Source organism: Chelonoidis abingdonii, chromosome 3 (assembly GCF_003597395.2).
Source record: "Chelonoidis abingdonii isolate Lonesome George chromosome 3, CheloAbing_2.0, whole genome shotgun sequence".
Taxonomy (NCBI): Eukaryota; Metazoa; Chordata; order Testudines; family Testudinidae; genus Chelonoidis; species Chelonoidis abingdonii.
Window position 1 is genome coordinate 72,415,785 of NC_133771.1, and position 27,930 is coordinate 72,443,714.

The 27,930-nt window shown below is 41.1% G+C and overlaps 1 protein-coding gene and 1 long non-coding RNA gene across 4 annotated transcripts in view; one reads left to right on the forward strand and one right to left on the reverse strand.

The window, feature by feature from the left end:
* LOC142046567 (uncharacterized) overlaps positions 1–27,930 on the forward strand; it is a 1,033,250-nt gene that overhangs the window by 630,125 nt on the left and 375,195 nt on the right. The gene's annotated exons all lie outside the window — the stretch shown is intronic.
* Positions 1–27,930, reverse strand: part of BACH2 (BACH transcriptional regulator 2) — a 296,392-nt gene that overhangs the window by 106,966 nt on the left and 161,496 nt on the right. For 2 of the 3 annotated variants that reach the window (XM_075063833.1, XM_075063834.1), the window contains one exon: positions 17,033–17,182. The exons of the other annotated variant lie outside the window; for it this stretch is intronic. The gene's annotated coding sequence lies outside the window, so the exon portion shown is untranslated. The remainder of the gene's footprint in view (positions 1–17,032; positions 17,183–27,930) is intronic. 3 annotated transcript variants of the gene reach the window in all.

Below are 27,930 nucleotides of genomic sequence, written 5' to 3' on the forward strand. Positions count from 1 at the left end.
ACCTCAACCCTGCATGGATGGACCAACAAGGGTAGGAAGACAGTGATGTCTCCAAAGGCATTTATTTTCTTCAGCTACCAATTAGAGCCAGCAGGTGGTATTTGTGATGAGAACAACTGTCCTAAAAACAAGAGGGGTTGTTTTTAAAACAAACGGATCTGCTACTGAACATTTCAGGGTGTGTCACTACTAAGTCAAATGTCCTGTTTTATTAACGCAGTTAAACTCTGGCAATCCATCCTGTTTAGGTGAAAAAAGTATTTCTGCTTTCCCATCCCATTTTTTAAGATACAAATTACTAACACATTACCATTGGGAAAAGAAACTAAATCTGACTAATTATGGACATGTTCTTGTATTTACTAAGTAGACTTTTGAATGAGGCACAAGGGACAAAGCAAAGCTACACAGCTTATTCATCGAATACCTGCAGTAACAGTTTCCTGTTACTGAGAGGTTTCCTTGAAATCACTCCACAAATGCATTGCAACCATAGTGCAAAAGAAACGACTTTCCTGCTCTGATTGCCCACTTGAACTTTTCAAGAAGGTTGTATTTATTTACCATTGCTTCAGTAGTGCTCTTTTGACAACTGTCCTGCCCTGTAGAGACTGCAAAGTCTATATGAGGTTCTCATATGGCTCCCATCACTGCAATACCTGAGAAGCTCACTCACTTTAATGGCTTAATTCTCCTAACAGTCTGTGAGGCAGAGAATTACTAAATCCCCATTTCACAAATGGGGAACTGAGGCATAAAGATTGACTCTCCTAAGGTCACACAGGAAGTCTGCGGCACAATGAAGAACTGAACACAGTTTTCCCCAGTCCCATTGTTTAGAGCAGTAGTCTGGACTACCCCCCTGCAGGGGTGCTGGAACAATGGTATAGTGGGGATGCTGAGAGCCACTGAACTAAACTGCAAACACTGTATATAATGCAGGATGGGGGGTGGCAGCACACCTAGTTCCAGAAGCTATGCTCTTCTTTTCATGGTGGAATCAATCTAAAAATGTAATACTAATTTCAACATTAGAAAAACAAAAGGTACCACAATTCTTAAAGAGATATTGTTATGATTAGAAAGGCCCAAAATCTGAGATACATTTTGTAAACCGTTACAAGAGAATTAAAGGTATGTAATTTGTCAATGATCATAATTAAAAAAAAAAAGTCATTGCTAACAGTTCAGGATATGTGAACAATCCTACAATAAAGTAGTATGTGAACAAATGATGGAAAACAATTTTGTTCTTTGAAAAAAGACATGTCCAGTATCCATGTTGTTATAGACAAAAAAAGAGGTGACCCATACTGTGAATAACAGAGGGCTTATTATTTATTTGTAATATAGTAGAGCCTAGAAGCCCAAGCCAAGATGTGAGGTACTGTATAAACTCATAAATAGTCTAAGACAATCTGAAAAACACACATAATTTAAAACAGATGAGAGACAAAGGACATAGCATAGCACAAGGGTCGGCAACCTCTGGCACGCAGCTCACCAGGGTAAGCACCCTGGCAGGCTGGGCCAGTTTGTTTACCTGCCATGTCGGCAGGTTTGGCCAATCGCGGCTCCCACTGGCTGCAGTTCACCGCTCCAGGCCAACGGGGGCTGTGGGCAGCGTGAGCTGAGGGATGTGCTGGCCATGGCTTCCCGTCACCCTCATTGGCCTGGAGCGGCGAACCACGGACAGTGGGAGCCGCAATCGGCTGAACCTGCCGACGCGGCAGATAAACAAACTGGCCTGGCCCGCCAGGGTGCTTACCCTGCCGAGCTGTGTGCCAGGGGTTGCCGACCCCTGGTCTAGATAATACCTAGTCTTGCCTTGAGTGCAGGAGATTAGACTAGAAGACCTCTTGAGGTCCCTCTCCCAGTCCCACGACTCTATGATCCTATAGGTACATTGATGTACTGTGTTGAGAGGGGTGAGAACTCTACCTGCTTAAAGCTTTATAATGTAACTAAAGCCTTGATATTTGAAACTAAGAGCAGAGCAACCAACCTTCTCTCCATTTCTGCCCAGAACCCACCTCAGTATGTACTGAACATAAAATGGCAGATTCATTATTTCTATAACATAAAAAACCAACCACCAAAAACTAACTAATCCAAACTCCCTGCTAATCAAAAATGCCTTCAAACTTCCCAGAGAATTCATGTTTCCCTGAAAAACTATAAAAAGTTTCAGCCCCAAAGTATTTTTAAGAGGAGGTTATAAGTAGGTACTGTAACACCATACCATTTATACATCAAATATCCTCCCAATCTCAGTCTCCCAGGCCTCTTCTGTCTCTTCACTGAAGTTCTTCTTCAATTGTGACTTCTACTGCGAAGCCCCGCATCCTCTCCTCATTTTTCGGTCTTCCAGATTGTAAACTTTGTCAGGCACGGCCTGCCTTTATAGCATTATTTTAGCACCACATTGTTGGAGTGAAATAAATAATAAAACTGGAAGGTAGAGGCTTACAATTGAATGATTAATGGAACCAGTATCACCAGTGCAATAATACATTTCCTACTCACACCATATCTCTGCCCACCCTGTGCATATAAAATGGTGAAAAGGAAAAATTAGGAAATGCAAAAGATGGACCCAAATCCTCTCTCCCTGAAGATCATCACCATCTAGCTCAAGCAACATTTCAAATATTTTTGGATGTACCAATAGCTTATTAACAACCAGGGAGAATCAAGAGGATTCCTTTAAAACTCCAGTATACAGATATTGTTTACAACAGTATATTCCTCTGGCTGAAAGATCTCCTCTTTTCCCTAAACTAAATCCAAAAAGAAAAGTAATCTCCTGATTTAGAGCTGACAGGTGGTACATGCATAATTAAAGATGACCTAACATAGAAAGCTCTCATTTCTGGCATATAATCAGACTCTTAAGCAAAGCAATTATCAGTAGGCAATCCTTTGTGTCAACAGAGATAGGGATGAAACAATTCTCTGGTCATGAAGATTTCGTAATGATGTTGCATATGCATTTGCAAATACTTTAACACCATTATAGATTAAATCTCGGTCATCTCTGAGAAAGATCTTCAACACTTCCAGACAACTACAGTACCCAGCCTTACTATGATGAAGGTTTACATTTGCAGCACAAGCACAGCAATCAGTGCTTGAGAAATGGTCCAAGACATCAAAAATCTTTTCAGTGCTCTGCCACGCAACTTCAAAAGAACTGAGGTACCTTCTATATACACATTGCCCTGTCCATGATTATGTCTATGGCCTTACCGCCTTCTACATTACCCTGGCACTCCCTATCCCCTGCCCTTCTTCCACACTGTTCTCATTGTCCTCTTCTGTAACTCTTGACTTTATGCATCCTTCTGTGCTATGCCTTATACTTCAACAGACTGCCAACTACCACGTGCTAAGAACCTTCGCTTTCTTCCTTCAAATAACCTCCTGAAAATCCATCTGTTCCATTAAGCAATCCAGCTGTAGTGACCACTAGAGAGACACTGAGTTTGTCTCATACTGCCTCAACACTCTGTTTTCCCTGCTTGTGACTCTCTAGGTTGTGGACTTCTCAGGCCAGGGATTTTGTTCACTATATGCCATGCCATACTGTTAATGCCTTGTTAACGCCCTGTCCTGTATAATTGTGCTACTAGGCTCATATAGCACATTTTCCTTTTGGCACCCAAAATGCTCCTTTAAGATTGGTGGGCATTATCATCCCTGTTTTACAGATGGGGAAACGGATGCGGAGAGTAGTTAAGAACCTTGTGTGAGGTCATACAGAAAGGCCAGATCTCCTGTTTTATCAGTAGTCAACACTGCCTCCCTGAAGTAGTAACATCTCCCTTACAACCTGAAAAAGAAAAAAAATCGAACTTAAGCCTTTAATAATCCCCCCCTCTCCCTCCAACACTATTTTTTGTGGAATCCAGAAAGGGTGTCTGGAGAAAGAATAAGGAATTTAAACAGATGGCCATTCTAAAAAGGGTCTTGGTGGAGCGGGGGAGTAAAAATAATTTAGAAGAGAAAAGCCTAAGAGTGAGATGGTTTTCCTGATTCTGGGGACGCTGGGGTTGTGAGAAGCATTATAAACCACATTAAAATACAGCCCTCCCACCCATTTTGCCCTACGAAAGAGCTGCTCTTAGGATATAAAATTACTTTAATATTGCAGTGAGAAAAGTCTTTTAAAAAGAGTGACTTATGATAATGGATTTTCAAAGCAAAAGTAAAGCTGCTTTTCTTGAGAACAGGGCTTCACAGATGGGGAACTTCACAATGCCAGTGGTGTGCATTTTACTGCATTTCACAAGATTTCTCATAATTTAAATTCCTACATACTTATGGCATACATGAATAAATGACCTTATTGTTCAGATCATGTCTTTATAAGAACATCTCTGCTGTTAGGACTAGTGTTATTTTGCATTTTTTTCCTTACCAACTCAGAACAAAAGTTTCTTTTACTGCAGTTTTGGGAACTTCATGCAAATGTCAGTTTTTACACATCAATCGTCAGTTTAACAACATATAATGATATATGTAAGAGTAACACTAATATTATGGGTCGACTTTTTAAAAAACAAACCAAAGCTTATAGACAAGTTTCTGTTAAGGCAAATTTCATGGTACTGCATTACCAAAAGTGTTAGTAATAAGATTACAATACTGAACTGTTAGAGGGCTGAGTTCAATTAACTACAGATAGTTTCTTCCACAAGGCATATTTATTTATAAATCCTTTATACAAGATACAATAGTAGCAGCCTTTTTAAGAGCAGGAGGAAGGGTATGGAGCCATTTACAGAACAAAATAATTTGTGAGATCCAAAGATGATTCAACGTGCTCAATTTCTCTCAGGAAGCGAACATTTTCTTAAGTCAGAGGAATACTTGTTAGTCTCTTTTTCTTCTTAAGGCACACATTCACTTTAGTTCTCTCTTACCCCACCCTCTGCAACAGTGCAATCTCGCAGCCCTTACTCACCTTGAGGACTTTTGTAGGACTGCTCATGTGAGTAAGGGTTTCAGGATCAGCTCCAGAAAGAGGAAAACACCACAGCATATGTAGTTATGGAGGCAGGAACAAAGGATTTTAGAGAGAATGAAGGATGAGGATTGCTTTGCATAACAGAATGCAAAGACTACATTGGGTATAAGCCACATTTTAAAATGTGGAAGGATTACTTCATGAGATTGAAATTGCATGATAGAAAAATGTTTTATTTGGAAGCTTACTTCTTATGGAGCTCTGCAAAAATATAAATATGTACAGTATCCAAAAATGGCAGCTTTCTGGAGCTAAAATACCGTATGTGAGGCATGTTAAAGTACAACATTTTTATAGACATACAGAACACAGAGGTCACATGTGAGAGGTGCTGGAACAATTTGTATAGTGAGGGTGCTGAGAGCCATTGAACCAAACTGTATATAATGGAAACCACTTCAAGCCCAGGGGTGCTGCAGCACCCCACGTTATCTAGTCCCAGCACCTCTGCCGCATGTACAACTGTATACATCTATCCATGCAGATACAGAGATACAAAGCAATACATATTAGCATAAAATAAAAAATGTTATTCCAACGAGACAAACATTCGGATTAGATGTAGTTATGCTTTGCCTCCTCCCTCTCACCTCTACAATATGCTGTGTTGACTAGCTTCACCTACTAATTTAACTGGTGTCATGTCCCATGTAGGGCACCTTCTTTGTAATGATGCTCCATTGCTTTTTCTTTGACATGTTCTGTGGTTTTTATGTTGTGCTTTTATGGATGAATTTTTAGGGCAGAATTCTGCTTTTCAGTCACAGCCATACAACCTCCACACAAGCCAATGGGGGATACATGAATGCAAATGATGAATTTGGTCCTTATTATTAGAGCTGGTCAAATAATGCTTGACACATTTATTATACAAATTGTTTGTTGTTTGATTTGTTTTAAGTAATGCACTTACCTCTGCTTAATTGTGCCATGTTATAAATGATTCAGTGGGTTTTTTCATGCCATTTAAAAAAGTATATTATTAAACTTAAATGCTTATTTCTTTCTCTGTAATTCCCTTTCAGATCGGGTTCTTACAGGTAGTGCAGTTCAGTTTTGCCAAATAACCTGGCTAATATTTACGCAGCTTAAAACCATAATTACAGGTGAAGAATGATGAATATATTTCAGTAACAAATAGAAAACTGTTAGCTCAGTTGTGCTGTGTGGACACTGTTCTGCTATTTGGGAGGGTAGCTTCACATCAGAGGTAACATGCGCATCAGAATGCTGGAGAGGAGTTACTGATTGCACTTCCACGTTACTGTTTACAGCAGATACATTCAATGAGAGTTTTAATGAGCAGGCAGGTGGAAAAGACCTAATTAAGCAACACAAAGTTGTTAACATTTTACTAGGAGACCCAAGCAGACTTCTGCGCCACAGAAATGATTCATGTAAACTTTGGGGGAAGTGCTGGCCTTCCTTAAATCAGCTCTGTCAACATATTCAAGAAATGGCATTAAGAGACAATTTCGGAGAAAGCTGGGAAGTATATTTTCTCAGCCTAAGGTAAGGCAATGAAACAGCAGCAGCTAGTAGATGTTTGTGCGGACATGGGGTTACGTTCAGCAAAAAGATTAGAGCAGGAAGGTAGCCTGTACAGTACCTCAAAAAACCCACTTATTTCCAACCCTGCAGCCAGTTGTTCTGTAATATCTTCTGCTTTGTGCTGACAACCTTTTTTCCCTGCACACATTCAGACACAATGCCTTCAGGTCTGTCTAAGTAATGTAATTTACTGGAGTGGAATTCCCTTGATACCTTCTGCAGCACTCAGTGACAATATCATTTATACTCTACACTGTCATGCTATGACACTGATACATTGGCCTTCATCCCTCATTCACTGCAGTGTGCAATTTCACCTTCCATTGTGTCCTTTTGTAGAGTGCATGTACAAATTTACTCCATTCATCCCTAATTACAAACCTCTACTGAAATACTCTCATTAGATTTATATTTCTCACTCCAAAAGTCAATCTTATTTGAAAATTCCAATTTTCCTGAAGATTCATCCATTAGCAATAACCTCTAAAGCATTTCTTAACTGAATGCTTTAAACGCGAAACCAACAGAGCAGAGATACATCATTATAGTAAATCTCCATTGCTAATGTTTTCTATTATTCAAATAATGTAATAATGAGCACATGACCGGCCAATTCTATACTTCCAGCACATAAAAGGTGTGAGCTAATAATCAACTGGTAAGTCGGAGTCTGATCATACTGTATCACTGGGTAGCATTTCTAAGCCTTTGTCATTCCGTACGAGCGTGTGGGAGGGGCATCACAGCTTCAGTATGATCTGCCACCACCTCCTTTTGCACCTTTTCACAGCAGCTCCAATCCATGACAAGGTGCAACAAGGCAGGGGTGGTTATAGTAAGTAAATCTTTGTGTGCTAGAAGATCATCCTTGGGCATTTCAGCTTGGCTTGCTAGGCCAGGAACTGAAGCACAAATTTAATGAATTTATGAAAAATTCTGCTGGTAAAAGTTCCTGATTGCAGATGCGTTTGCCATGGGAAGGAAAGGGAGATTTAATAGTGAGTCTTGCTGATTTCCGGATGTCAGTGACCTGCAGTACATCCTAACAGGTTACTGACCTTCAATAGAAGAACTAGTCTAGTACATTCTCTGATAGTAATTTCAATTCAACTCCTTCACCTGCGACTGTTCAGTTTGGACAGTCTATATAAGAAAATGTGGGCAGATTAAACAGGGAAGTGGTAACACTAGAAAGGATCCTTCCTACTTCCTAGGCGAAAATACGGTATTACCACATTTTAAAAAAACTGAAGACAACTACAGTGTTTACTGACTCTTGTACAATGCATCCTACCTGCCATTACTAAAAATATCACCTGAGCAATATCTACAGAAAAGTAAATATTGTATCATGCTCATCGGAAAGCACTGAATCAAGTGAGAGAGAGATCTCAGCATATGCTACAGACTTTCCTGGCATTTTCTTCAAAGCAATTAGATATGACCTCATCCATACCAGGCTTAGCAGCAGAAAGAAAACATTTCTATATCTGTATCAAATAGGGAGAATCCATAACAAAAATGACAACAAACGTTCCCCTGCTTGTCAGCTTCTGGTAACCTACGGGATTAAGACACGTAGATAATTATAACAGATGTAACGTAATTCCCTGCAGAAAACACCACCACCACAGAAGGTAATTACTCCTGAAATTTTGCCCATTCCCACCTGAAGTATTTAAAACCTTGATTACTGCATCAACTCTTTTGCCTTTTGTACTGTATATCAGCCGGTACTACAATGGATGTGTACAGATGCTGGAACAGAAATATGCGTTTAAATAAAAAGGCAGAGATGAGGAAGTAAGCGTAGAGTAATGACGACACACAACACAGTTCTGCTCCTAAGAGAAGGGTGAGCTAATTTAATGGGATTTAAGATTGTGTAATAACTCCCCCCTCCCCCCGACACCAGACAGCATCAATAATCCATGGAACAACTGTGTGTGGCTTTAAGTGCTTGCACTGTACCACATCCTCTATACTTCTTGGTGTTACATAGCTTCTTAAGTGAGAAAAGGCTCTGAAGGAGAAGCTGGCTTCATAAAGAGACAAACATTCAGGAGCATCTTTACTCACCCATTTCAAGAATTATATCAAACTGAAAAGCTAAAAATGCACAGACACACTCATTCTTTGGAAATGCCACAACTACTTAATGAGTGAAATAGGGACAGCACCAGATAAGAGACCATAAAGTTATGAATTTCCCTGTAAATGCCGACAACATTTCTCTTTTGTGTTTTTCTTGGCCACAAGCTGACATGCTATTAATTAATGTGGCCACAGTAGATTTAGCAGCTCAATAAAGGTACATTTTAATTAATTTAGCAGACCCTTTACCAGCTGTAGCTACCTGGAAAAGCTACCAAGCCAGCAGTTACCAATGCTATCACCTTATAGTGGAAACAAGAGAGTTTTACATGCCAATGGTCAACATTAAGCATTCCTTTACTTGATGATCAGAAGGCTGGCAAGGAGTATTTATATAAAAAAGATTAAGTTATAGATCAGCAGTTCAAGTTATACAATTGTGGCTTTGGATGGCTGATTTTAAAAATCCGTGAGCGCTTCACAGCTGCTTTTTTCAGATACAAGGACAATTCTGCTTCCAAAATCCTTTCATCACCATCTCTTATCAGTCATACTTTGCTTTTTAGAATGAGAAAATGCTGATAGAATATTACATGAAGACTAACTGTGTAAGTAACTTGTCTGTCTCTCTCTTATTTCAACAAAGACACATTTACAAGTACTCAAATGTAGAACTTACCAGACAGAGGCAAAGCTGCATGTAAGCCAGTCATCAGAGCTAACGGAATGATTCTGCTTGCTCTACAGATTCTGAATCGTCTGAGTCTTATTTTTAGTTGTACACAAAGGGCAATAAATGGAAAATCTTATTGTAACCACTGCTTTTTCTTGGCCACCCACACTTCCAACACCTACAGCGCAAGTATACAAATGCAAAAAACCCAGTACTGATGGCTCATCTTAACAAGGGATGCAAAGTAGCTAAAAATCTATTGCATATTTTTCCAGTTTATATTTATGGTTTCATTGTGCTATTTTAACAGCGAGGAGACAGATTATAATGTAGATAAACTGCAATGGGACATAAATGGGGTTTTCATGCATTCAGCGCATCTTCCATTCTTTGATCTTATTCACTGTCTGGCAAACAGGTCTCAAATTTAGGATGGCTAACCACTGACCAATTTTAAAGTCAGTAATAAGGATGCAATCTGATAACGAAGGCACACTTCCTGTACTAGCTTTTTCAAACCAGTGATTTATAAAGGGGTTACTGATGGGCCTATCAGTGGGAAATTATCCTGATTATTTTACTTCAGAACGTGGTAATTTTTTTAAAAAATCCCTTTATACTCATAATAGTAGTATTAGAAGAACAAGAGTGCCTGCTGTCAAGGATGATTTCATCATGCTTAAAAAATTCCACTTTACTTAAACTTGCTTTTCAAATTACTTTGTAATTTCATATATGGCACAAATCATAACCTAGCAGTATACTGGTTCCATTCACCATTCTTCTCCATACCTGACATTTTTCTGTTTACCCTGCACACATTTTGAACTGATACAAGTACGAGCATAATTATCACGTGAATACCTGCACAGGACTAACCCAAACTGACCGATTCAATCCGTTTAAAAATAAAATTAAATAAAATAAAAAAGCCCATTCAGAGCAGACTGCAGAAGAGAATCAGTAAAGGAGGTTTGGGGATGTGGGAATGAAAGCTGACAGTTTGTTTTCATTAACTACCTCACTTCTTGAAAATGCAAAGTATTATGGCTACTACAGCATCAATTACAACATTCTTGCCCGAACTCTCTGCAAATCATAACAGGAAACACATGCAAGTAGGCTAGCAACCATTATTTCAACAAAATAATATTAAGACACAAAGCATCAACTCCAGAAAAATGTGACTACCTAAGATTTCTCATTAGCAACACACTGCACAAAACTGCCTGTCATCTTCTAGTAATTAACATGGAACCTAATGCACAGACAGCTGCTCTGAACATACCGCAGTTTACACAATACTGTTGAAATCAGATACATGCTTTTCTGGTGTTTTTATGTCGCAGGAACTTCTGATGTGTTGTAAAAGCACAGGTATCTAAGTATTATGAAAAGTGGGTCATACGCCACTGAGTCTCAACCACACCACCCCCAAGTCGGGCACTGGATGACTGTACACTGTGCTGCAAAAAGGGAGGGACAGATTTCAGCAGCAGTGAAAACAAAACTTTTATGTGGTGAGATGTATTTTAGTTTTTACTGGTTTAGGTTAGAGAAAGTTGATTTCACTGTCACTGTCTTTCAGAATTTTCTTAAAATGAATGACAAACCCTGGCAGGTATGATACTCTGTGGCACATGGGAGAGCTACCAAAGGTACTGTCCCACCTATGGGGAAATGCTAGTTATCAGAGTCCCTGCGGTAAAGTGAAGCTTTATCAGGGCTGAACTGAGAGCTCTGACTCAGGCAGGCTGACACACTAAGAAGAAAAACTTCATCACAACATCGTCACGTGAATAGAAAGTAAATAAATCAATAACATTTCACACGTATGCAGCACTTCACACCTCGGAAGTGAGACACAAACATTAATTAATGGCAGACAGGGAAGAGGTGTCAGAGTAATTCAATTTTGGTGTGTTGTATCATATCATATGGAACATAGCTCTTCTTAAGCCTAGCAATTACCTCTAGAAAGAGTGTAAACGGTATTTGCCTGAATGTAATGGCTCCATAGTACTACTTTTAACAGTCATCAAATGAAAAGGGAGATGGCTGTTTCTTCCAACTATCCTGCCATATTTTCAGGCTGTTCCAATCAGCATTGTACCAGGGGCTTTTGGTTCACTCCCTCTCTACATCCTATTTTAGAAGATGTTCTCGCACATGGATGCATGTGTACTTTATACTTTAATGTATAATTGCTGCCTTAATATTTTCCAGATTATATTATGGAATAAGACATATTTGCATCAAATTTATTTAATTTTTCAAAATAACAAAAAAACATGTATAGCCAATATTTCCAGCTTTATCAGACTAGCCAGTTAGTGGCATGCTGGTTCCTGTATCAGTGCTGTGTAACAGACAAGCTGTAGGGAAAAGCAGTGGAAAAAGCCCTTCTACCTTAAGAATGGCTCTCAGCACTGACAACTGCTTCTAACCTTAATCCTCTACCAGACCATCCCCACCCCCGGAAAGAAAATTAATCAAATCTAACAAACAAACAAACAAATAAACGTTACCCCCCCCAGCAGAGTTTTGACCCCAAAAAGGCAGAAATAGCAGAGACTCCACAGAATCCACCAGGGACTTTCCTAATGATTTTAATGTGGAAGGTGTTCAGATAAAACAGAGAAAGAGTACAGTACTCTCCTTCAGACAAGACTGCCCAGTCACGTGAAAGTAAGTGTGCGTGAATATGTGGCCATCTTCTCCACATATTAAGGCCCAAATTTTCAGAAGTGCATGCTTGCGTATGTGCCTGATCTGTGCATGGGCAACACCTGATGTGTGTGCCCCGACTGGGGTTACATGTATGCACAGCTATGTAAGTGCACAAACCCCTAGTTCTCATTCATACACTGAGTGTTACTTACATGCAAGTCAGATGTGCACTTTTGAAGAAGTGAGCCTGATGCATAGGCTGTGGAGCTGGGAGGATGAGGGAGAGAGCATTTGGAGAGGGAGGCTCTATGTATTTTGTCGCCCCAAACACAGCAGTCAGGGAGCTTTTGGCTGCATGCCTGTGGGAAGTTCGCTGGTAACGTGGATTCGGCGGCATGCCTGCGGGAGGTCTGCCAGTCCTGTGCCTTCGGCGTACCCGCCGCCAAACTGCCACCGAAACTGCAGGACTGGCGGACCTCCCACAGGCATGCTGCCAAAGGCAGCCTGACTGCCACCCTCACGGCGACCTGCAGGCTGCCACCCGCATACGCTTGGTGTGCTGGTGCCTGGAGCCGCTCCTGAGGGAGGCCCACCCATTCCATGGTCTGACTACTTTTAAGCCTGTAGGTGGAAAACAGCGTTGCCACCTGGCTGATTTTTGACCGGCTTGGATGGTTTTTCTACCCTCTTGCTGGTTGCTGGTCAAGAGATGCAATTTGCCCAGGTTTTTTTGCTGCATTCATGAGCAGTGATCTTCTATCTAGTGTCCACACACATTATAGCTAGGAGCACACCATGGCCGACACCCAGGTTCCTCTCATCTGCCAGCTGCCAAAACTGGAGCAGCTCCTCTTAGCACTGGGAAACAGCCAAACCCGTCACTCAAAAGTGAGACTTACCACTAGGGAGAGGTAAAGTAAGGAGGCGGCAAGAAGGCAAGGGCTTCTGGAAGAGAATGGTGCCTGAGAGGGAAAGAGGATGATCAGGTGGGGGACAAGGGCTTCAAATCTATGCCTGCCCCTCATCTCTCCTCCACACACTTTAAATGCCCTGGCCTAATGTGAATATAATAGTTCTATAGTCATGTAAAATACAAGCACTCAAGGAGAGGATTTTTTCCCCATGAAATATTTCATGGCCTATATTGCACATCTGAAATTAGAATCTGGTCCCGGATGCTCAGTGGCACAAAAACCACATCTCTTCTTATCTACTATCATGACAGTTGAGATCAGCTGGGCTGCTCTTGGTAACAGTACAGAGGGGATATGAATGTCTACCACCTAGGTGTTCCAATGGTTGAGTTGTCACCTTTGGAAATTTGATTTCCCTGTTCGTCCAATGAAGCATGTGTTTTTTGACCTGTAGACAGACAATAAAGCCTATCTGTTTTCTCATTATTTGGGTGACAGTAGGTGTGTGGCAGACATTTAGTCATCAAATGGCACACTTCACATTTTAAAATAGATTTACATCTGCCCACAGATTGCTGATGGGCAGGTTTTAGAAACCTAAAAATTAGATTAAAAAATACTTTATTTAAGAGAACAATTATTACCTATATATTATAGGAATGAATTTCTATTTGATTTTGTTTAGCTCAAACCCTTTAAGAGGCTTACTGAACTGTCAAGACAAGAATTTGCATAAGTAGTATAAATTCAGGCAGTCCATTATTCCTCAGAATGCCATTGATTGGTATCTTATTTTTCCTTCTTTTAAAAAGAAATAATGAAAAATCAAACCAAAAAAAATGTAAACTTAGCATTTAAATTGCAGTTCAGAATGCAGCATAGTTCCATGGTGATGTCAACAGGACAGCTGTGTAGCCACAGCCTAACATCGCAATTCCAGTAGCATCTGATCAAAGCCCTTTTATGTTACACATTCGTTTTGTGCCATCAGATAGCGCAATGCAACAAAGTATGAGCAGTTTAGGGATGAAAACAGCCCTTCCCAACCTTCCTACTCCATCACTATATGTAGGTTTGTGAACGATGGTGTAACATTAATGAATCAACTAAAGCTTTGACTCTGCATCAGAATCTACTAGTGTGGATCCAGATGCAGGTTTGGCCTAAGCGAGTAACCAGCTGCTTTATGACATTGCAATTAGCCATACTCCTTGGGAGAGGGCCTGTGTCTTCTTCCAAGTTTTGCATGGTCATGAGCACATTGTTGGCAAGAAAAAAATATAAAACGATTTTACAACATTTTTCAAATCCATGTCCCATTTTTCAAGTTAAGTTAGTGCTCCAACACTGCTACACTGTCAGAATGGAGAATACTGATTAACCATGGAACAGGCAGCAGCGTGATAAACATTCCTGTGTACCTCAGCTATGACCAGGGGATGAAAAAGTTTTTCAGTCATGTCCATTCAGCTCCTGACTGCTCTTTTAAATCTGGCACTTAAGGTGTCATCTTTAAGTTAGTTTCTCCATCATGGATTTGCAGAATTGAGCATTCAACAATCATGAGGAAGGCCCCAAAAGTCATGAGAAATTTAGAAATAACAAAATCTGCATTCTTTCTGTTTGCCTTGTGGCTTTTAAGCCTCCAGTGGGCAAGTTTCCAAGCTTTTATTTCTGCAGCCATAAGGACTAGAAATGTACTTTTAAGAAAAGAAAAGAAAAGAAAGCTGAGACGCTCACAGTCACATGACTCCAGGTATGGTATGAAAAACACCAAATATTGCGAGACTCATGACAGAATTGCAGAAGTCTGTAAGTAGTTTGCATCCACTAGAAAATGAACAAAAGTCACCACCTCATGTCACACAGGCCACTCAGCACTTCTCTGATGATGACTACTTTCACTCACTACCAGCCTGGGCTAGAACTCTGTGACTTACAAAGCTCTATTTACCATCTCTTTCAGCCAGCCAGCATCATCTTTCATTTTCCTAATTCTGTGATTTTTTTGGTACAATCATTTATTTTGACCAACCGCTCTCCTTCTAGATCTTGGGATACACTGACAAACACGTATTATGTGTCTCTCTACACACCAATTCATTTCCCACACTTCTCTTTTTTACAATAGTTGCATATGTGAAAATGTTCTTTCGACAATGGATAGTTTTTTAAGAGTGCAGCCACAGGAAAGTATTCAGCTGTATTTACGCTTTTCATCTACATAAGCAGGTTAAGTTTCAGTTTTTCCTGGTTCCAATGACTCCTGTGATAGCCTGTTTTTATTAAGACTATACTATACTCTTGGCCCCTTAGGAGAAAAATGTGCCTTCTTTTACTTTGATTTTTTCCAGATACCCCCGTCTCCCCCACGATTATGGTAAAATTCATACCTGTGTCTTTAGCTTACTTTATACCTAGTATGTTGAAACATTCAATGCCATAACAGCATGAATACTGCCAAGGACAGAATAAGATTTAAAGTCTCCTGATGGGGACACGAGTAGCGAGGATGGCAGATGTCCTTATACAGACTACAGCAAGTCCCAGACCTTAGGCCAGTATGAGTTTTCATTCCATGGATTCCCTTAAGGTTTTTCTGGTAGAGTTATTTGACCAGCTGCTAGTTGTCACATGTTTGTATAGAGAGAAGTGTGGATCATAAGCAATGCAGGATCCAGCCTTATCAAAAGGAGCTGCATTGTTGCTCCCAAAAATGAGGATGAGCAAAAGCAGGGAGCATCTTAACAGGTACGAAAGACCCCAAAATGTCTTCAGTTGATTACTAAAGTGGACAATGTATTTTATTAGCCATTATAGTTCTTCATTTCCCCTTTTTGTTCATTGATACAAGATTCTAATGCATAACTGATGTGGGGCATCGGTAAAAAATACAAAGATCAGATGTACAAATTTGTCTCTATGGGCGGGTGTGTGCCTTTCCTCAAATTGCACTAAAGCACAGCCCACGTACTAGCCAAAAACACCCCTACCCAGCATTTGGTTTGATCAACAAAGAAATTAACGTGATCAAGTTCAACTCCAGCCTTCTCCCAAGCCTGGCTGCTCCTAGGGTTCCACCCTTGGGACCACTCTGCCCACACTTTATATGCTGCCTCCTGGGTCAGGGCAGCAGCACTCCACAGCCCACTTCCTCCACCTGGGGAGCCTTCCTTGTAGAGTTTCAGCCCCTATCTCCAGGGCAGAACACTAACCCCTTCTTGACCAGATCAAGTGGGGGTTTGTCCGCCTCATTACATCATCTACAGCAATCAACAGTAAATAACACAATTATATTCTCTGTGTGCACGCTCATTGCTAACGTACAACTTCTACCACTGTTACATCACGAGCATGCAGCAGGGGAGGGAGTATGGTCCAGCAATTAGATGCGGGACTGGGATTCATGGTTCCTGGGTTCTATTCCTGCCCAGTTGTGAGACTGACTTGTTGTATGATCTTCTGTGTTAAATACTACTGAAAAACCTAATCTTTGGAAAGCCACTTAACTAGTCTGTGTCCCAGTCAGATCCTCACATGGAAGGGGCAGAGTAACTGAGGAGAAGTAGTAGCTGGAATAGAGATAAGAGGCAGCCTAAGCTATAAAGGTAGTGTGTTAGCACCATCCAATAAAACAATGAGAACAGAAGGCAAGAAAGAGGGAGAGCACAGCATGGGAGGGAGAACTGTGGTTCCACCATGCAGAAGCTAGGGAACACCCACAATATTACCATGCAAAGACTCCATCTGAACCAGCCTCTGAGGAGCAGTTCAAGTTGCTTTGGGAGAGCATGTACATGCAGGATTGAAACACTGAGATAAGAACAATTAAAACACACACACAAATGAAGTTATCCTGAAGAGGCAAAAACCTAGGCACACTTTTTTTTGTTTAAAGAACTTTTTGCAAAGGTCAATGATGGAAGCAGAAATTACAGTCACAGTTCAGTTTACAAAGCCAGTCATAAAACTTCATATCCATCTATTCACAACCTAATGTTTTATGACATTTAAAAGACGAAACTTACTTGCTTTTTTGTCTGAAACATTTTCATTCTTTTTACACTTTTTTACGGAAGAGGAGTTCAAATCAAGACTTACATGTAATTTTTCTATGTTCTGTGCTGGCTAATCTTCTCACGATGCTAGGAACTGGATGAATGGAGAAATTAAGAGGCTACAGCAATCCATTAAGATGTGGACCACCAAAGCTTTATGAGGCAAATTTCTGGCAGCTCAGCTGATAAAAACCTAAAACAAAATGAAGACAATCATTAAAATTCAGACATCAAATTTACATTAGATGTTACTTTTGGCAAATAATTAATTTGTTTTCTGTAATTTTGGTGATGGGAGTAAGACCATTTGCAAAATCAACATAATTTTTTCCTCTGTCATTATAAGCACAAGGAGAGTTACAAAGTATAAAGTGACCTATATTGCCATCTTCTGTGATTCTGCTGAGAGATCAGTTTTATATCTAATGAGAGATCACACATGCAGGGGCATTTTAAAAATAAACTTTATAATATGCAGATCGTAGAGGATTTAAATAACTTAATATTGAAGTTTGCCAAAATTTAGCTTGGATTTCATCAGGGATTTTTAAACTGCTGTCTGAAGTTTGTTCCCTTGTTTAACCATTATTCTAGAAGGCTTCAGGGAGGGAGAGTTAAATTATTAATTTATTCCTTTTCATCTGAGACACTACATGTTGAGGTTGATCAAGGAGTATGGCCAAAAATGATGATAATTATTATCTGTACTACGCAACAAAAAGTGATTTTACAGTAGAGGCTCTGACAAATCCTCACTGATGAGCATGGGGCTTACTCTTTTCTACAGATTTTGATCTTTAAGAATGTGAATAGAATGTAGACTAATGCAGCATTGCTTTCTGAGAACACAGATGGACACACTGAGTGAAATGAACACGAACTTTAGCCCATATCTTGGCCTTAGAAACCAAGCCAAACAATTAAGCTGGGAGGAAGAAGGAATCCTTCCCATAGGCCACTACACCAACTTTATAGCTAGGGTAGCCACTATATCACTGGCTCCTCCACTAGTGGGGGTAAGAATGGCAGATAGGTACATGTAAAGGTCGATCAATTGCCACACGTAAGCAGATGCACAGCTGTGTGCAGGGAATCCTCGTGGAGCTGGATCCTGTGGTGGGTAGAGTGAACATAGCTTGCACTGTGTCCCCAAGCCCTACCCCACACTGTGCTCCACAGTGGGGTAAGCAGGATTTACCCATAAAGGACACGTGAATTGACTCTGAAAGGGGAGTTATCTCTGAAGTAGAATGGGCTGAAAAAACAGGGGGGGAGGACAATTCACTTAAAAAAACCTCACTTTGAAATTTCAAATTTAGAAAGCTCATCATAATTAGAAATTTGAAAAAGCAACTAGCTTTTCTCCAAATCCTCATCTTGTGTTCTACAACTGGAGACTTCAACTGTCTCCATCTCATCTGCCCATAAATACAACTGCATGAATAAAGTTGTGGAGGGCATACAAGTGAAAATCCACAAGACTTGCTCCCAGATTGAAGGGGACCTCAACAGGATAAGAGGTTTGGGGGCATGTTCCTATCATTCACCATTGGTAGCACAGGTACTCACCCCAAACTAGAGCTATTAAAACAACAAAAATCAAAATAAAAAGACAAAAACAATTTTACATTAAGGTTTTTGGTTTTTTTAATCTCTGTGTCAGAAATTTAGAAAAACACTGACCAGCTCTCTAAACTGATCTCAAAAATTAATGAAAATTTGTCAGAGTTGGACAAAAATTGAGTAATTATTTTTGGAAACTCAAAATTTGAAAAATATTGAACACCACAAAAGACAAACCTTGTACACACTTGAAGTGCTCATGGGAAGTAGGTTATGTCTTCTGGATAGTGACTTACTGGATGATTTGTCAGCTGATGCTCAGACCTGCTATCAGGAGCGATGCCAGGGTTTTTGGTGCCCTAGGCAGGGGTCCTTCCGCGCTCCCGGTCGTTGGTGGCAATTCTGCAGGGGTGGGGGTCCTTCCGCGGCCGGTCTTCAGGGTACTTTGGCGGCAGGTCCCGGAGCAAGTGAAGGACCTGCCGCAGAATTGCCGCCAAAGACTCGAAGCGCGGAAGGACCCCCCACCGCCGAATTGGTCTTCAGGGTACTTTGGCGGCAGGTCCCGGAGCAAGTGAAGGACCCGCCGCAGAATTGCCGCCAAAGACTCGAAGCGCGGAAGGACCCCCCGCCGCCGAATTGCTGCCGAGGGTGGCAAAATGCCGCCCTCTCAAATCCTGGCGCCCTAGGTGACCGTCTAGGTCGCCTAAATGGAAGCACCAGCCCTGCCTGCTATTTTTGAACATATATATTCTAGAAAAGGGTAAAAATAAAATTTATTTCTTATTTACAAAAATTTCCTCTAATTTCATTATAGAGAGGACAACTTGACAGAGTAGGGAAGCAGGGAAAGAGGGGGAAATCTCTGTGGTCACAAATGGACTCAAACTATGGAAATATAACACAAATATTAACTCTATCAAATCATAAATCAATCATTTGTAAAACAAAAAAGGGCAAGAAGAAATAAAGCTAGAAAACTTTTTCAAGAGCAAATGACACTTTCACGCTAAAATTACACTTGCTACGGGAATGTTGGGAGAGCAGGAAGGGGAGATGGAGGGAGGGAAGAGGAAACGAAAAAAAGAGTAGATTTTCAGTGTTACCCTGTTCTTGGAAGGTGTGATTGATGTTCACTGCTGTAAAAAGCATGAGACCGCATCCCAAACATTTCATTCCCTTCTGCAAATGTCTCACTCTGTTTCTCTCTGATGATAGCCTTACATTACATGGCGTGAGCCAGAAAGCATCAGGTTTTACACATGATCTACAACGTGAAAGCAGGAATCTCTCTGCCCAGGGGTCAGACCAGGGCAGAATGAAACTTAAGTCCCTACACTATGCTTTGTTCAATATATACTCTATTGCATGTTTCCATTTTATATAGGAGTTTTCTTTGAGTAAGTAGGGAATGATTAAAGCAAAGTTTTCCTTAAAACACAAAACTCAAACATATGATATGAAAAAGCAGAGCATACATGAAATGAAGAGTTAGGACCAAAAATGATTAGTGAACAAGTTTCCACTCTTTTTTGGTTATTTCCTGAGTTAAATCAGGGTGCTCAGTGCTATACCACACACAGAGGAGGATTCAGTCCTGGCCTCCAGGGGTCGTACCAAGTGGCTTCAATTCTGCAATAAGATCTGCATGGGCAGTCCCTGATTCCTGTGGGGATCCAATTATAAGACTGGGCAGTGTTGCTAACTCTGATAGTATTTGGAGCTTTTCTTAAAGGCCCAGGTCCTACAGTCATGTGTGTGCAAGAGAATCTCAGCTTTCACTAAAAACAAAAAGTTTCTGGTTCTCATAGGTGCAGAGGAAAGCTTGAACGTATAACCTGGGTGTACTTACAGGCTCAGAAAGCAAATGAAAAGAAACTGAAAAATTTATTACTGAAAAAAAATATTTTTTTAAGACACTCTCATGAGTTTTGGAGCCTGACTCATAATCGTTTTTAACACACAAAACTTACAGTAAAACAACACACCATACACCTCAGCTGGCAGGAGAAAGCATCAGATTAAAATGGTGTTTTAAAAAAGATTTATTTCTGGGGTAGACTTTCAATATATTGTATTATACCGGGATGGGCAAACGTTTTGGCCTGGGGACCATATCCGGGTATGGAAATTGTATGGCGGGCCATGAATGCTCATGAAATTAGGGGCTGGGGTGCGGACTCTGGGGGGGGCTGGGGATGAGGGGTTTGAGGTGCAGGAGGGTGCTCCAGGCTGGGATTGTGGGGTTTGGAGGGTGGGAAGGGGATCAGGGCTGGGGTTGGGGTCAGGGGTGCAGGCTCCGGGCAGTACTTACCTCAAGTAGCTCTCAGAAGCAGTGGCATGTCCCTGCTCCAGCTCCTACACAGAGGCATGGCCAGGTGGCTCTGTGTGCTGTCCCGTCCGCCTCTCCAACTCCCTTGAACCGCAGCCAATGGGAGCTACAAGGGGCAGCACTTAGGGTGGGGGCACTGTATGTAACCCCCTGGCTGCCTCTATGCATAGAAACCGGAGGGGGGACATGCCGCTGCTTCCAGGAGACTCGCTGAGCCACAGTAGCCACAGAGCGGGGCAAGCTCCTGACCCCGCTCCCTAACTGGAGCAGGGCAAGCCCCTGACCCTGCTCCCAGTGGGAGCTCGAGTGCTGGATTAAAAGGTCTGATGGGCTGGATGCTACCACAGTTTGCCCACTCCTGCATTATACTCTGGTAGTATAGTTTGCCATAGCTAGTTTGCTAGACACTTTTCCAAACATAGGAGCCAGTGTGATCCTTGTCCCAATCTGCTCAGACTGAAGACAGACTGACTGCTCAAGACATTCTGCCACCCTAGGCAAAACTTCAGTGTGCTCTCCTCTCAGGCGGGGTTCTTAACTAGGGGGGGATACATCGGACTTTCAAGGGGGAGGGGCTGGTGAGCCCTCTGATGGTTTGGTAGTTATGGTAAAGGTGGAGTGGGCCAAGTGCCAGGAGATTGCAGCGCTACTCATTCAAGACGGGCAACAAGGCCATATCCGTACAATCATGGTGTTGTGATGTGCCACATGCGGTCATAGCGCTGTTCAGGTGTGGCGTAGCTGCTCAGGTTAAGCAGTTGCCTAGTTTGCCCATAATTAGAGTGGCTTCTAGCCATACAGTGAGTAGGTACAGAGGGAAGTACAGCAATAAATATACAGTTGTGTTTACATATAATATCTAAGCAAGACAAGAAAACCCATGTCAATGGTTTCAATGTTTTTTATAGGCATAGTTAGGTGAAAGGCTTGGCAGAGGGAAGAGACCGAAGGCTGGGCCGGGACGGGCAGCAATGATCACAGAGGTGTGAAGAAAAGCAGAAGTTTCTAAAGGTCTGTGTTTCAATTGATATTATTTAATACTTATAGCACTAGCATCTAGTTGTCTCCATTGAGATTGGGGCCCCAAACTGTTAAGCGCTGTACAGACACAAGAAAACATTGTTAACATAATCTATGTGCCTTTCGTGGAAAAGTGCAGAATATTTCTTTTTGGTTGAAATGGCTTTATTGTAACTTTTCTTTAAAAAGTTTTTAACTACTGAAAGGATTATTTGGGGCTCAGAAGACATTTGTAACAGTGATGGTTTTTAATCACAGATTCCAAGACCAGAAGGGACCATTGTGATCACCTGGTTTGACATCCTATATAACGCAGGCCATAAGACTTCCCCAAAATAATTCCTAGAGCATATGTTTTAGAAAAACTTCCAATCTGGATTTAATAGTATCCAAGAATGGAAGAAAATCTGGCATTACCCTTGGTAAAGTGTTCCAAAAATGAATTACTCTCATTTCTAGCAAGTTCATATCCCACCCTGAAACCTGTAGGGAAATCTGAGATATTTTATCTCCTCTGAAATGGAAAACTATCTTACTTTTTTTTTGTGGCTAACAAAATTTTCATGTACATATAACAATCTACTAGATTCACATTATATTTAGATTCAAAAGGACAAATTCAACCAGAACTTACATTTTGTGTATACTAGCACCTGGAAGAGGGCACCTCAGGCTGAAAGTATGAATGCTGGGAGCTTTCAAGATCAGAGAATGGCTGCAACTTCCTCTCCAGCAGGTATGAGACGCAAGGGGCTTGGGCAGACAGCATGTGCAGGTCAGCCAGGAGATGCACTGAATCAGTGCATCCCCTCAACAGCCTCAGCTGGCAGGGAGCACTGACCACAGATTAAAGCTCCCCACACTCAGGTCTGTTCCACACTGCAGAATGTTACCCTATTTAGACAACTGTTAACGAGCGATCAAGTTAGTAAAGATGATGCCAGTCATGATTAGCTGTCAGTGCAGACCAGGGCAAACTGCGTTTTAGGAGCAGCCCAGCTAACCATCTAACCATGATTAAACTGCTCAGAACAGTTGTCAGCTGACCTGATGCTGAAATACAACTGGTCCTGGTCTACATTGACTGCTAAACTGTATTTAGTATCATGTCGGCTTACTGGATTCTTCAGACAGAACTGTGTTCAACAGCATGCAGCAGTTCCAAGTGGAAAATTCTAAGGCAGGGAAGCAGGTTTTCCACCATCTGTCCTCTTCTGGAGTAAATTCCTCTGGGGATACACCAGCCTCACAGGGCAAGAGAGGTGGGATTTGCCTTTGGTGAATATGGCTCAAAACTTGTAAGACTTATACATAAACCTGGAATACTTTGATGTAGGAATATATTTGAAATAAAACAAACAGTTCTGTTGTCACACTACATCCCCTCAGCAGCATGATCTACGAGAGGAGTAACTACTAGATTGAAAAGGGGAATGAATATATTCTATAAGTAACCCTCCAAATGATAAACAGAAAATCATGTTACATTTGACAAACGATTCAATTGTGTGATATATTTCTCCAGAAGGGCTAGAGAGTTCAGTTAATGAAAACGCTAACATGCCAAAGTAAGATGAATTGGAGACTAGACTGAAATCACTAAAACTACCACAGAATCTTGTTACCAAAACTGGAGTCCCAGGTCTGATGTGGGATTTGACCGTGTTTTCAATTTCTTCAATTAGGACTCTACACTTTTCATGCCATTGCTAAAGGATAGCCCACTGGGCTTATGCTTTGGGATTTATTCCATGATGTATGCAGACCATGCGGATTTACTTGAAGTCCTATTGCAGGCTGAAGATTTTCAATGTTTGTCATAATCTAACTGACCATTTACAACTATTTCTTTTAAAAGTCCTTTACAAAAAATAAACAGTCCCAAAAAGGAATGGATCACTCAAGAAGCCAATATAACTTTCCCCAATAAACTTTAAACACATGAAAGAGGCATTGTAAATAAGTATAAGTATTAACCACGTCCACCGTCATGCTTTGTTTTTAAAAAGGGTTTTCTAGAACATTTCTAGGAGTCCGGTAGCACCTTAAAGACTAACATTTATTTGGGCATAAGCTTTCGTGGGTAAAAACTAGGTTTTTTACCCACGAAAGCTTATGCCCAAATAAATCTGTTAGTCTTTAAGGTGCCAACAGACTGGTTGTTTTTGTGGATACAGACTAACACGGCTACTCCCTGACACTTAGGACATTTCTGACAATCTTCTATTAAGCCCTTATTCAACTACAAAAATAAGTATTTAAAACAGAGGTGAGAAATACGGCTGTGGCCCAGCAGTTTATAACTAAAGCAGAGCTGAATTTCAGATAATTTCAAATTTAGCTGAAATCTGATAGTTTCCAAGTCAGATAAACATCTGTGAATCCCAAAAAGTTACACAATCGACCGAACACAGCTTTCATTAACTTATCAGTTGAATGCCTACAGATGTACTTAAAATTAGGGCAGGTAAAATTAAGGGGAAAACAGATTGAAACAAAAAGTTGTAAAATTTTGCAATGTTTTACTTGAAGTGAACTTCTGCCCCTCTGCTCACATCTGACTATAACACTGTAAAGGAATTATGTTTTAGTTTAGGAATACACTTAAGGAAGTAGATGTGCAGCAAATTATAGTACAGAGATACTCTAGGTCCTGAACAATTACGGTAACGAATGCAGTTTAATTAGATAACTACTACAGGAGACCAAAAGATAATATTTTTATATTGCTTGACTCATCTGTTAATCATGCCAGTTTAGGTCATCTTTTCTGTTATCATCCAAATGCTGCTCTTTTCTTTAATGCAAAGCCAGTAATGTCAATTGGTTGCAATGGATGTAACTAAAGAGTAGATTTCGCCCAATGGGCTGGATTCTGATTTCATTTAGTTCAGTGCTAATCAAGAATAACTCTACCTGAAGTCAATGGAATTATCCATGTGTAAAAATAGATGCAAATTCAGAATCACGCCAAACGTCATTCAATCATTTTCCAGAATGCTCTCTGGAGACCATGGGTCACTGGGTACAGTAATGCCGTTCCATGTATGAAAGGACTGCTTTTTCATTTCTCCATCTTTACTCTCAAATTAAGCTGGGGAAGTTTAAAAAAATTAAGAAGTCAGTTTGTGGATTATTTTTCATTCTGTTGCAATGAAAAGTAGAATCATGAGAGGAAAGGGGCTAAAAAATAATTCTCTGTTGTGTGAACTTGAAAAGCCAGTAAGGCCATGCACACTAATGCTGAGAAAAAGGAAATGGTACTTCATTTCAGCCAAAGTCATAAATCTTACAGGTCAGATTCTAACAGCAAAAGGGCAAGCAGGGGAATTTTTATAAACAGATAATTAGTTCTGAGCTGAGATCAGGTTTACTGTACTGTGTATTTTGTGTCTGTAGCACTGCCTGTATATCGTTTCCCGAATGTTCAAAGTATTGTGTGAGGTTTTAGCATTGATTGCCACCGATTTGACTGGGAGATGTGTGGCTGAAACTCCCACAAACTGCTATAAAAATGACACATGTGCAGATGGTTATATTTGCTCCACATAAAGCCAATAATAAAATTCTTCCAAGAAGAACTGAGCAAGATTTTCAAAGCAGAAAATGCCCTGGCAGCACTGTGTTCATAAATCCATTTTTGCCATGGGGAGGAATGGATAAAATAGAAGATGGGTTTACAGGCCTAATCCAGAAGAAAATAGTCATGCCTCACTGGATGTGCAAACCACCAAAGGATGAAGACGCTGGATGCGTAGCAGGCTGGCTTATCCAGGGGAAAGGTTGGCCTGCTGAACAAGCCCAGACAGGAACATTAGAAACAGTTCGGCAGTTACAAGTTGCAGTGCTGCCTAGAAGGAAGAGAAATCATGTCGACAGCTTTCCACATGGTCTCAAGCAGGGAGTCTGCCAGGTCCTGTGCTTGGATACCCTGTGATGTTTTTTAAAATGACAAATATCTCAGTTATTGGTAGATGTGAGAGGGACTCTACTAACCCGAATAGCTAGAAAGGGGTGATAGTTTGAGAAATCTGTTCCCAGTCACTGCATGCAATATTATATGGCAGCACCTGTTGATTAGCAGGGGTTCTCATAACAAAATTTTTGGCGGCCTCAGAGTGTGGCCACCAACTCTTGCTGGTGGCCGCTGTTACAATTTTAACTAAAATTCCTAATTAAGTTTAAGAAAGACAAATAAATTTGTATGGATATTTTGTCGACTCTAATAAAAATAATGTACATTTGTCTCTATTCTTTACAGGCCTAAACAGAACACAAATTAGGTGCTTTGCACGTTCTTGTATTTTTTGTTGTTCTTTATTTTCTTTTTTGGTTGTTTTTTAAAAGACCTGCTAGCTAGTAAGTCTGCTGCTGTGAAAAGTGATATGTGTAAGTTTGTTAATATCACTTTCCACAGCAGCAGATTCACTCAGTCCTGGCAAGCCCAGGGACAAATTAAGCGCTGGATGAGAAGGTGGGTAGGGAGGCAGTAGGGGCCAGAGGTGATGGGGATAATGTATGGGGGGTCAGGGGGAGGCAGTGGGTGCCAGGGGGGAATGGATGGGGGTGAGCCCAGGCCTGCAGCCTGCTGTCCTCCACCCCAGGGAAGGTGGGGAACTCACTAGCAGCCTGCTTCTCCAGCATTTGTGTCTCCAGAGGGGGGCATGACCCAACCCCTGCTGGCAGCCTAAGGGCAGGGGCCACTGCTTTGCCCTCCACCCCCATCACTGCCCAGGAGGTTGTGGTGGCAAGAAAAGCCCCTGGTGGCCGCATGCGGCCACAGTGGCTGCATTTGAGAAACACTGGAATTTTGATATTGAGGCATGGCAGATCTGGAAATCTTCAGCCCAAAAGGCCTATCCCCCTCCCAGCTGAAGTTAAGAACAGAACTGTCAAGGCAACAACTTGCTCCCTTTAAAACTATTCCCTGGCTGACAGAAGTTTAGTCAACCAAGGAGAATCTACCCCTCTCACCTGGATATTTGAGAATGAACTCGACTCAAGGTCATTCCCAGTTCCCTGAGCATCTGGGTAAGGTCACAGGCTCTCCAAGTGGGAAAGAAGCAGTCATAAGCAGTAGCAAAATTTTGCTTCAGGCAGTGCAAAGTCATGGCTAATGGCATGGCAACTCCTTAAAATATGGTCAGCTTTGTTGCTATGCAGCTCCAAAGTCCAGAGGAGCTGCTGTAGCCTAGCAGCAATGGAGACTGCTTTCTGCTAGCTATGGCCCCAATGCACTATACTGATTGTACTTACTACTTTCTCCCTACTTTTCACTCATTCTGCTTCAACCCCATGCAAGGCCAACTATCATGGCGGCTAAGTCAAATCACACTCCCCTGCTGGCCTGAGGGATCACTGGAGAAATACATAACATGCTGACTCCACAATGTTTGTCAGCTCCGGGGTTTAGGACCAATGCTCAAGTCCAAAACTAAGATGCCCTACTTGGGATCACTAGACTCCAGGGCCAATCTTAATTTACAGTGTTAAACTGCAATTATGATTCTTTAAACATTCAGACTAGTGATATCTTTAAATCTTTAACTCTTTAAACACAACACTGGCTCCCACTGAATTGATAAACTGGATAAATGACCATGGTCAAAAGACATGGAGATGGGTCCAAATTTAACCTGAGTGGAACAGAGTGGGAAATCTCATTCAAAGTACTGGACCAAATGAAAAGCTACAATACAAACAAAGGTTTTGTTTTACTATTTTAATGGACAGACAAAAATTCTTCCAAATTGTCATTTGGCTTAAGTAGCAATATGCAGTAGAGTAAGCAGTGGTGATGGGTTCTACAATTGCCAGACAAATCTGAGTATGCCAACATATATGTATTTCCAGTCCTGAACTCAGGGAGAAGCTACAAAGATATTGACCATACCACTAAATGTAAAATCCACATCCAAATCCAGGTTCAAGGAAGGTATTTGGATCTATTCTGTGTAACAAAATAAAAAAAATCTTTCTACTAAACACTTCACTTCAGTTCAGCAGGTTCTCTGTACAATATTTTTTTA